This window comes from Thalassophryne amazonica, chromosome 20 (assembly GCF_902500255.1).
Source record: "Thalassophryne amazonica chromosome 20, fThaAma1.1, whole genome shotgun sequence".
NCBI classification, from domain to species: domain Eukaryota; kingdom Metazoa; phylum Chordata; class Actinopteri; order Batrachoidiformes; family Batrachoididae; genus Thalassophryne; species Thalassophryne amazonica.
Window position 1 is genome coordinate 49,755,843 of NC_047122.1, and position 12,442 is coordinate 49,768,284.

Sequence of the window (12,442 nt, forward strand, 5' to 3'; positions counted from 1 at the left end):
GGCACACCTTCTCAGGTCTGTACAGCACCCCCCGCCAAACTGTCCACGCAACACCACGGTCCCTTCATCAGGCTGTTTGCCCCCTCCACTACTGTCCGAGTGAAGAATGGAGTTCATTGTACCGCTTCTGTTGGTTGGTGTTGGGGTTCGTTAGAGGGGTCATCAGCCATGTTCTTAGCGGGTAGCCACAGTCCCCTAGGGTCAGATGAAGGCAGAACACAATACACCACTGAAATGAACCAAACTATTAATGAATGCTGAAGTGCGCCACAGCTAATAGTGTGTGACATTCACAACTTTATGCACATTTTTATTGACAAATACTCAACATAGGGAGACAATCAGGGGCTTGTCAGGAAGCTCTGCAACTCTAGTTTCACCAGCAAAATACACAGAAAAAGAATAACTAAAAATCATATTTGAATGTGCACATGACCAAATGTGCATTGTGCTGATTTTCATTAGAGACAATTAAACAAATAAACTATTTACTCTCTGTTGTGCACATCACTCTGTTGACTTCTTGTTTTCATATTATTAACAGTTGCCTAGCCTCACCCCTGTCACCAAAGGAGCGATAGCTGCAGAAATGTGCGTACGCCAGCCATGACGTTGGCGTGTGGCGCCGCACATTTCCACGGTCATTTGATACATCTGGATGTTAGTGTGGAGATGGACATACGCCATGTTTTTGTGCGTATGTAGCCTTTGTACATGAAGTCCTGCTGAACAGTTCATAAATGTGCACCAATAACAAATTATTAATTTTACATTTAAAGGCTGCAGCTGTGCTGTAATCGCTACCACAGACAAGCGATGTGCTAACAACAAACATATTATGATGATATGCAAATGCCAGAAGATGATTACGAGGTCTATTAAAAAAAAAAACAACCTTTTTTTTTTTTTTTTAAACTTTATGGATCTGAGTCACGTGAGATTGCATCAGCCAACCTTGAACCTTAGTGCGCATGCGTGAGTTCTGTCCCACCTGTCGGCTGCGTTATTCGCCTGTGAGCAGCCTTTGTGTGGGGAGTGGTCCTGTGCGATCGGCGGATTTTTCTTGCAAGGAAAATGGCGGAACGATTGGGGCAGTGCTATTGCATCAAATTTTGCCAGAAACTTGGCGACAGCCAAGTGGAAACCATTCGAAAAATAAAGACGGCTTTCGGGGATGAAGCTATGAGCACCACACAGATTAAGGAGTGGTACATCCGGTTTAAAGACGGACGCGTAACGGTGGAGAGCGCGCCGCGCTCCGGCCGACCATCGACGTGCCGAAATGACGAGATCATTTCCAAAGTGAATGCTGTGGTGATGCGGGACCGTCGAGTGACCATCCAAGAAATTGCGGACGAAGTGGACATCAGTACTTTTTCGGCACATTCCATTGTTACAGAAGATTTGGGCATGAAGCGAGTGGCTGCGAAGTTCGTGCCGAGGTTGCTGACGGCGGAGCAAAAGCACTTCCGTGTGGAAGTCTCACAGGACATGCTGGACTCCACACAAAGTGATCCCAGCTTTATGGACACTATTATCACCGGCGATGAGTCCTGGGTGTACGGGTACGACCCGGAAACGAAATTCCAGTCGTCACAGTGGAAACATTCCACGTCGCCACGACCAAAGAAGGCGCGCCAAGTGCGCAGCAACGTGAAGGTAATGCTGTTTTTTTTTTTTTTTTTTACTCCTGCGGTGTGGTACACCACGAGTACGCACCACAGGGTCAAACAGTAATGAAGGAGTATTACAGGGATGTCCTCCGTCGCCTCCGTGAAGCTGTACGGCGCAAGAGACCAGAGTTGTGGGCCACAGGAAATTGGCGCCTCCACCAAGACAATGCTCCAGCTCATTCCTCCAACTTGATTCTGACTTATTTGTCTAAAAACCAAACTCCTGTGGTTCCACAGGCTCCATACTCCCCTGACATGGTCCCTTGCGACTTCTAGCTGTTCCCAAAAATTAAAAGACCATTAAAAGGAACGCGTTTTGAGATGAGGGAGGACATCATGGCTGCAACAACGGCGGAGCTGCGTGCCATCCCGAAAGAGGCGTTTTTGGAATGCTTCCAACAGTGGCGACACCGCTGGGAGAAGTGTGTGGAGTCCCAAGGAGTGTACTTCGAGGGTGATTAGGTTTCCAACCCTCCAGGTAAGCCAGTTTTTTTTTCCTCCGGCCAAAGGTCGGATACTTTTCTAATAGACTTCGTATGTTGTGTATTACTGATAACATTTAACAGTTGTTTAGAAGGATTGGTAGATACTCTTTTTGCACAGATTAGTTAAAAACATTTAGAAAAACACCTGATATTTTCAAATGTTGTATGCAAAAACATATATAGTGTGTGAATAATGTAAGAAATTGAAATTAAGTAAATAACTTTTTAAAGGGGGAAATTGAATTAATCAAACATACCAGTGGAAAAATTATGATGAATTTGTTTGTTTTTTAAGATTAGATCAAAGTAAGGTCTGACAGAGGACTGAAGCACGAAGAAAAAAATAAAACAAGACCTGAACTCACAAGACTTGGGTACTTTGCAGAAAAGTGATCTCCTGGATACGTCCCAAAAAATAACATTATCCACAGATGTTTTAATTGGTGTCAAACTTGCTATATTTAGAAAAGACCACCCTTTGGGGTGGGAAAATTGCCCTCTATCCGGTATTTAAGATGAACGCAAACCAAGCTGTTCCACTGTTCTTGATGACTGCGAATTTTGCTTCCTTTGCTGGCAAAATAAAAACTGTTGCTTAGAGAGTTCGATCTTCTTCTGACGTTTCTGAACACCTTTAAGGACATCTTTTTGAACAAGTGAGCACAGTTAAAACACTTAGACTCTCGTCTGGTGATCAAGAACTCTGTCCCAAGCCTCGACAACACATCCAGCGTCGTCTGTATTGCAATAGCACATATATTAGTTTTCATCAAGCAATGGTTGAGCATGGAACGTCCAACCTAATACCACCGAATGCTTCACATCATTGGTAATACAATAAATACAGCAGTGGTGGGCTTCGGACCCACCAGAGCTTGGCTTTGGAAATGGAAGACAATAATAAATGATAATAATCATTTATTTATGATATCAATTGTTGTATTTTTGCAGATGAAAATCAAGGAAAAAATTGTAAGTAATAAAACAATTTTAAAAACAGGCTTATTCATCTAGGAAATGAAACACTTCCACTGTGAGTTTCAGGATTCATTTTTTTGTTTGTCTGTTTCAAAAGGAACATTCTGACTGAAAGGCTCTAGAACTCCATCACGCCTGTGAATACATTCACTTAGAAGAGCAAGTATGACATTTTTTAATTACAATAGTCAGTACAAAGTCATTCTGCAGAAAATGTTGGGCTTTGCTCTACATTCTGATTTTTATTTTCTCCTTTGCAGATTCCTCACTAATTCTTAAGGATATGTGTACTTTGTGTTGGTGATAATCCCTGTAATAAAGTACTCACTGAACTCTTATAGACGCCTTTGCAGTGTCAAACCTTGCGTGTAATCACGTTCTCACTGGGGAGGCCGAAATTTCGTTGTTAGTGTAAACAAGCGTTTGCAGCAACTTGGTTGCAACATTGCATTGTTATGGAGGTGAGTTCAACCAAAATATGTATTTAGGTGTTTAACTAAGATAATCGTGAATCTTTAATGTGGGTTTTATTTAAAAAAAAGAAAAAAAAAAGTGTTGCTGTTAGGGTTGTGTGTTGGGAACTGGTTCTTTTCGGGTATCCTTAAGAAATGATTTGATCCATCAACATCAATAGCCTTTTTGCTTAACAATTCCCTTACCATTGTTTTTGGGGGTGTTTGTCAGGAAAATGATCATTTCTTTACATTGATTACAGACCCTGCAGCGGGTCTGTATAATCAACCGTTTCTGCAGCGCGGCTTTGCTTTGAACCTTGAACCAATGAAGCAGTGCTTTGATCTTTGATCTGCTGCTTCATTGGTTCTTTGTTTTATTTCGCTTTATCTTAGTTTTTCCCTGCTAAAACCCTAAAGAGAGTAATATTTACCTTTTTATGTTAAACTGACCAGTTATGGTCTTCTGAAAGGGTTGATAGATGTATTTTATAACTAAAATCCAGGACCAATACTAATGCGTTAGCATGTCTGGCATTTTCAATGTTAAATTTAGCATTAAGCTGAGCCATTATCAAGCCTCCCTCCCCAGCGCGCAAAGGATTCTGAGGGCACACATCCATGAATGGGAAATGTGTCATCTGGGATTCATCAGGTCATATCATTATCATTAAAATTTTATATTATCAATCATTAAAACAAACTAACTAAAAATCCCAAGAGGTATTTTGTTGCCTCAGTGTGCTTTTATGGTTGCTGTGTTTTCCTGAACTTTCAATGCTTCTTTTGTGAGATGAACCGGCCCAGTAACATTCTTTTAGATGCCTGTCACCTGAATAGTATCACAGGTATAATTAGTGTTGTTTACACCTGGGCTTTCATGTCAATCTGTTCATTTCTCAGAAATAACATAAGTGACAGACGTCACCCAGACAAGATGCCCGTGACAACAGGGAGTGATTAGGTTTGGTGGCTGTGATTATAGACACTACAGCTTTATATTAGAGATGAACAGAGAGGACTGAGATATTCAGATTTCATAGTGTGTGTTCATCTCTTGTTCACTTTCTAAACTTGCTACTATATTATTGTTACTAATAAAATTAAAAAAGATGTACTTGACAAACTAAAAATCCTACAAATGAGCATTATGTTTTGTTTTTTTTTTAGTTCTGTGAACTTTCACCTGTGCAAATCTGTTGAAGTTCAAATTCATGTACAAAATGTCAAGCAAATTTATTTATTTATTTAACTTGAAAGGATAAACCCCTTGAGATATATAATCTTGTTTTCAAGGGAGTCCTCAATAACAACAACAAGCCATAAAATGAATTGTTATGGACAAACAAAATCAAAAAGTTACATATGTTCTTAAGGTGATGAACAAGGGCACTTTTAAATGCAGACAAAAAGGTTATAGAGCAGACAGAGGAAGGAAGACTGTTCCAATCAAAGGGTGCTTTATGTCTGAATGAGAATTTTCCAGTTCCCTTATTAATTCATGGGACAACAAAAAAGATTGAGATGCATGACTCAAATTATAAAAAGAACCAAAACGAGTCAGATATTGTTTTAAATATTCTGGATAACTAAGATTAATGCATTTAAAAATAAATAACCAGTGAAATTGTCATCTGGAGGACGGAGTAAGCCAGGACAACTGGTTATAAAGGTCACAATGGTGAGTCATAAAGGGGCAGCAAAGAATAAACCTACACAAACTGTTGTAAACTACATTAAGTGGTTTAAGATGAGAAGATGAAGTATTTTGATAAACTATATCACTATAATCAAGAATAGGGCGTAATAATTGCATGACAATCCTCTTTCTTACCGAAAAATTAAAACAATTAATTGACTGATAAAGTAGTTTCAATTGATATATAATTTTATTTGTAATAGACTGAATATGGTTTGTAAAAGAAAGAGGAAGATCAAGCCAAAGACCTGAATATTTAAACTGCTCAACAGGAACAATTGGAGTATTATCCAAAGAAGTAAGAATGAGCTCACCTGCTGATATACAGCTTTTCTTAATTAACACTGAGTGAGATTTTTATTGTTCAGAAGCAATTTGTTAGCTTGTAGCCATAACTGAACCAAGTTAAAATAATTTGAGACATCTTGTAAGTAAGGTGGAACAAAAGAGGGTGTGGCCAGAAGCGAAACAAAAACAAATCTACACTGCTTTATGGGAAAGACAAGACTTTCTGAGCAATGGAAAACAATGAGAACAAGAAGGAGAAGAGATCAAAGATCAAAAGGATCAGGGTCGGAGATCTAAGATCAAAGGCAAGATGAGGTCCAAAGGAATCAAGATCAAAACACAACGCTCAAAAGAAAGATCCACTTTTGGGGTCATGCAACAAAAATGAAATCAACTCTTCCTGCAGTTACCCACGACACCAAGTTTCAATTAAATCGGTTCCCGTCCCTTTGACATTACCTGATGACAAACAAACAGGAATGAAAATATAATCTGAACCCAAGATATTTCTTGTTTTGTGTGTCAACATCATTTCATTTGTTAATATGCATCCATTAATACATTTTAAGCCTGCAATACATTCCAAAAAAAAGTTTATGGGGCAATTTAGTGTTAGTAATGAGTCAAAAATAAATAATGTTATTTCAAACGGGATGTCAACAGGTGATTGTAATTAGAATTTGGTACAAAAGCAGTTTCTCAGAAAGGTTAAGTCTTTCAGAAGCAAAGATGGACAAAGGAGTTCATGTTTGTCAATATATGCATGATAAAATTATTCAAAGGTTTAAATACAGTGTTTCTCAAGGAAAGATTGGAAAGGATATGCATATCTCTCCCTTTACAGTGCATAATATATCATTAAATGATTTAAGGAATCTGGAGAAATTTCAGTGCATAAAGGGCAAGAGCACAAGCCTACACCCGTGATCACGATCAGTCAGATGACACTGTATCAAGAACAGTCATTCATCAATAGCTGATATAACCACAAGAGTATGGAATTACTTAGGGAAACCTTTGTCAAACACAACAAAAGAAACTTATATTTATTAATGTCTGTTAAATCTTTAATGCCACTTAAATCTTTACTGTGCAAAAAAAGGCTAATCTTGACCTTGTTCAGAAGCAGCACTGATTTCTCTGGGCTCGCAGGCTGCTAGGTTGGACCATCCCTCAGTAGAATCATATACTGTGGTCAGACAAATCAGTATTCCAGTTATTTTTAGAATAAATTAATGAAAAGGACCTTACAGACTCTTTTCAAAAAGGAAAAAGTCCAAAATCCAGGGTCTGTTAGGTTTAAGGTTGTACCAGCGCCCTTGACAATGTTGAGTTACACTTCTGTGATGGTAGCATTAAGGCAGAAAAGTGCAATGAGATTTTTGAGCAACATATGCTTCCTGCAAGACAATGTTTTTTTTTTTTTCCAGGGACATTCATGCATTTTTCAACAAGACAATAAAAGACCACATTCTGTACACATTACAGAGGCATGACTACAGCAGAACACTGATCTGTTCCCAATAGAGAATGTATGAAGACATTTGAGACAAACAACAAAAATGCAACAACCATGACCCCATACTGTTGCACACTTTAAGATGTGTTTACATGAAGGAGGTACAATAACGTCTCAAACGCTTCATCGCTTGGTGTCCTCAATGCCAAAATGTCTTTTAGATGTTGTGAGAAGGAAGAAATAGAAACATTAAAAAGTGGCAAATGCTTGGGCATCTCAACCATTTTTTTTATAAATGTGTTGCAGGCCTTAAATGCAGGAATGGATGTGTATATTAACAAATGAAACATGAAATATCTTTGGTTCATATTGTCTGCAATGAAACAGAAGTCGAAGTAAATAGAAAAATAACTGCAGGGTTTCTACTCCGTACTATATCAACTTTTTCTGAATTGGGGTTGTATCTATTCATCAGTTTATTCATATGACTTTTTCATAAAAAGGTTAAGTTTATTAAAGGTGTTTCATTTTTCTTATCATTCAGTTGAGTGATTAGAAAATAAAAAGTTTTACATTCACCAGGGTTCAAAGTCCTGGATAAGCAAACAAGGTGATCAACAGGTAAAAATGCAGTTTCCAAAAAGGTTACAAAAGGTTTAAACTGAAAGTGCTGAAGCTCAAACGTCATTCATCACATGATCACTGAGACAATATAACAGGTCGGTATCATCTGAAACCAACCTGTAAGTTACAGAGCGTCAGAGGAGACGAGCAAAGCTGAAATTGAAGTCGACATGATGCCTGTGTCTTGGTAAGTGATTTACATTTTAGATTTATCTCGTGTTATAGCATTTCTCAGCTAGATCAGGCAGACTTTTAAAAATACAACTTTCTCTATATTACACTTGATGTCACTTGTGTTCTTAGGAGCGCAGAAAAAACTAAGGAAAACATAAAGATGGAGGTTAACATCTCGGATGGAGCTGTGGCTATACTGGCAGCCGCAGCAGTTGCTTGTGTTTATGTCCATAGTGGGAAGGAAAAATGTAAGCATTGTTTTACAAACAGGTTGAATTTGTCTGGGAAATAACTGACTGCACATTTACACTTCTACGTACAATGAGTCTGAGCAGTTAACTTTTTTGTCTGTTTCAGCTTCCAAATGATCAAATTCACTGGAATTCCATCACATCTGAATGTTCACTCACTGAGAAGTGTCAGTAAGTGTGACTTTTTATTCAGTGTGCAATTATGGAATAACCCCCTTGTGTCTGATGACTTGCGGATGTTAATGCTGGATTTTACGGTCGCAAATTGAGTTTTACCAGTGATGCGTTAGCAGAGCCAGTAAAACGGCTATTTTCGACCGTAATCCAGCATTAAGGTCCACAAATCATCAGACACAAGGGGATTACTCCCATTCTATTCCAGTACCAACGTTTGCATGGATCCGTGTCCACCACTGAAGGCTACATCTTAATCCGCATAATAATATAGCTCAATAAAACTGTTACGCAGACAAAGGGTGTGGTCGGCTCGTCAAATCTTACCGTAGCAACAGCGTCTTCATGCCAAACTGGAAATTCTGTGAGCAGAATCCACATCAATACTTTCGTATGGTATCTTAAATTGACCAATTTCTGTCGTTGAACGGTTGAATATTTTGCCACCATCCACGCGATATTTTATGGTCTTAAATCTCACACGATTAACCAATCAGATTTGCGTAAAAAATGTAATTGGATTAGAATATAAAATCATTATGCAGAAAACACCTGGCTTTGCTCTGTGTTCTTATTTAACACCTGTTTTCTCCTTTTCAGATTCTTCACTAATTTTGAAGGACATATGTAGTATGTGTTTGTAGAAATTCCTGTAATAAATTACTCCAGAATGAGAAAATGACATTTGTGTCATTACTGCACTGTTATATAGAGGCAAAAAAAACTTTTAAATGTCAAACCAGACAAACACAAAAAGTATTTTGTTGCATCAGTATGCTTTTATGTTTGCCTTTTATTCTTATATACTACTTCCACTTTCGTTTTTCATGACTATTGTATGAGAGAAAGAACTGGCCAGTCAACATTCAAGACTTGACTCAGCTGAATGCTTTCCTCCTCGTCATGTCAGTGTAAAGGTGGGTCACGTGTTTTAAGGGTTTTCCCAGGCTTTTTTAAAGGGTTTTTCTTGCCATTGACAGAATTCCATTTAATAATAATACATTCCATTTATAGGCGCCTTTCAAAAAACTCAAGGACAGCACCGCAGCAATAAACAGATTTGAAAACATAACAATAAATTAGAATAAAAAATTTAAAGGGCATTTAACAGTTAAAAAGAAATTTTATAACAATTCAAAACAAGACAAAAGTTATGCAGTGAATGAGTGGAACTCATGGTGAATATGTTTTCTTGAACAGGTGGGTTTTGGGATGTGATTTGAAAATAACCAGAGAGTCAATGTTATGGATATCTGGTGGAAGGGAGTTCCAAATGTGGGGGGGAGAGTGGCTGAAAGCTCTAAATCCCATAGTGGTCAAGCGGGAAGGAGGAATAGCAAAGCTGAGAGAAGATGATGATCTAAGGGTGTGGCTGGGTGTGAAGAAGTTCAATGAGGTATGGCGGAGCAAGGTTATGGAGGGTCTTGAAGGTTAGAAGGATGATTTTTATAGTCAATGCAGTGAGTGACTGGAAGCCAGTGAAGTTGTTGAAGAACAGGGGTGATGTGGTGAATGAATGGTGTTCCTGTGATGATCCAAGCTGCTGCATTCTGAACCAGTTGGAGCTTATGAAGAAGCTTTTGGGGTAGACCAAAGAGAAGAGAGTTACAATAATCCAGGAGGGAGGTGACTAGAGAGAAGTGTGACAGAAGTGTGTAATTGACGTAGACAATGTTTTGAAGATGTAAATATGCAGACCGGGTGATGTTATTGATGTGGGTTTGAAATGACAAAGTACCCTTGAGGACAACACCCAGACTCTTGATCTGAGGGGATGGGGAGACGAAGGAGTTGTCAGTAATAATAGTGAAACTGTTAGCTTTTGTGAGAGTGGATTTAGAACCAACAAGGAGAACCTCAGTTTTGTCACTACTGAGTTTGAGAAAGTTAGAGGAAAACCGGGATTTGATTTGCTGCAAGCAATCACAGAGGGAGGTGGGAGGTAGGATGGAGGTGGGTTTGGTGGAAAGGTAGAGCTGGGTGTCATCCGCATAGCAATGAAATTGAATGTTATTTTTACGAAATATGTTACCAAGGGGGAGAAGATAGATAATGAAACTCAACTGGCTGTCAAGGACTATTGAGTTTTCCACGTCAGACTCAGCAGACTCTCCTAAATTCAGATAAATTCCTAAATACGAGGGCTGTCCATAAAGTATAGGTCCTTTTTATTTTTTTCAAAAACTATGTGGATTTCATTCATATGTTTTTACGTCAGACATGCTTGAACCCTCGTGTGCATGCGTGAGTTTTTCCACGCCTGTCGATGACATCATTCGCCTGTGAGCACTCCTTGTGGGAGGAGTCGTCCAGCCCCTCGTCGGAATTCCTTTGTCTGAGAAGTTGCTGAGAGACTGGCGCTTTGTTTGATCAAAATTTTTTCCTGTGGCGGAGCGTCGCGGCGGCTGCGAGCCGACGCTGCAATCCGCCCGCACGTCTTTCATTAAAAAAATCTCCTTTAACAGTGGAATATCCAAATAAAATGCTGAAACCGACTTCTTCTGAAACTTCTCTGTTCTCTCACGACGTCCTGGATCAATAGAACCTGAAATGTGGAGGTTTTCAGCTTGAAACAGGCTGACGACGGCGCCTGGGAGTGCTGCACGACGTCTCGCTCCGTGGGAAGTCCTTAAAAGCGACAGTATCACCTCAAAATCTCTCATCAGCCGTTAAAATTTTCACCGAAAACCAGCTTAATTTTTCGAACCGTGTCCACTTCGATGTGTCTCACAGGTTTAGAAAAAATTTGATCAAACAAAGCGCCAGTCTCTCAGCAACTTCTCAGACAAAGGAATTCCGACGAGGGGCTGGACGACTCCTCCCACAAGGAGTGCTCACAGGCGAATGACGTAACCGACAGGCGTGGAAAAACTCACGCATGCGCACAAGGGTTCAAGCATGCCTGACGTAAAAACATATGAATGAAATCCATATAGGTTTTGAAAAAAATAAGAAGGACCTATACTTTATGGACAGCCCTCGTATCCTGCATAAACATGATAAATACCAGCTGTGTGCAATTCAGTGCACTTTAATGAAAATTCTCAATTAGCATGCATAATTAAAACCCCATTATCATGTAAGGGTACACATACTGTCCCATTTGTCAGGAAGTGTTCATTTATGAAAACAGCATCAAAGACAAAAAAAAAGAGCATTCTTGAGTTCAGAGGTAATAGTTTTGGTTTCTGAGGTTGTAAAAAAGACCTGAGGTTAATTATTTAGCACAATTTTCTGAGTTTTTGTCATACTACCATACACTCCTAGTGACATTTTTACTTATTTTTTGGCTGTAAGAAGCAGTTTAACTGAGTGTTTTAGGTTGCCCCCTACAGTAAAATTATGTAGCAGCTTAACCCCCAAAAGTATTTGAATTCTAAATCAATAATGTGCAGATTAAACTAGTTTTCATCCTGAGTGAAAAGATGTACTCCAAAGTATCTAATAGTAGAGACTATGTTGAAAAAAAGCCAAACTTCTCCTTTAACTTTCCAACTACATAAATGACTGTAAATGTTTAAAAAGTACATTTTCTTCTGTGTTAAGGAGGAGCTCATTTAAACTCATTATTGCTTACAAGAAAACACAGCAACCATCAGTACATGTTAAAGCCATGATGGTTGGCATGTTTTCTTGTATATCCACTTTTATTTCTTCCTGGTTGTTTTACAGTAGTAATAATGAAACTTAAAGTGCTTTTGCACCAGTGTTGTGTAACATCATCTTCAGCATTTACCAACATCATTTCATCAAAATCAGTCCATCTACAAGTTTAATTCTCCGCTATGTTAATATTTCATGTGTGTCCTTGACATAAATGCTAAACCAAAGTCAAACTTGGAATTAAAACAGAGTGAATGTGAGAGAATGTGTCACAGATCAGAAATGAAAGAAAAACTAAACCAAATCGACTTTCGGCAAACACCTGAGAAAGAATACGATTCTACTGAACTATTCAGTTGAGCCGCCTGCTTTAACAAGTCATACGAGGGTGAATCTTGCCGAGATGTTGTACACCTTGAGAGCCAGGGTTCTGGTGACTGATCTCCCAATTAAGGTGTGAACCACCAAATATTAGATGACGAAAGGGGTGAAACAGCTGAAGCTGGGGTAAACTGCAGGGATTTGTGGTTTTGTCAACAGAACTCCTTCAGGTTGGGTGGGATACGGTCATTCTGGAATTGC

At 38.9% G+C, this 12,442-nt stretch overlaps 1 long non-coding RNA gene across 1 annotated transcript; it reads left to right on the plus strand.

The window, feature by feature from the left end:
* Positions 1 to 7,109: 7,109 nt before the first annotated feature.
* LOC117502442 lies at positions 7,110 to 8,939 on the plus strand. Its single transcript, XR_004558296.1, has 4 exons — positions 7,110 to 7,845; positions 7,962 to 8,080; positions 8,190 to 8,254; positions 8,858 to 8,939. It is a non-coding gene; the product is annotated as an uncharacterized LOC117502442 (long non-coding RNA).
* The last annotated feature ends 3,503 nt before the right edge of the window (positions 8,940 to 12,442 follow it).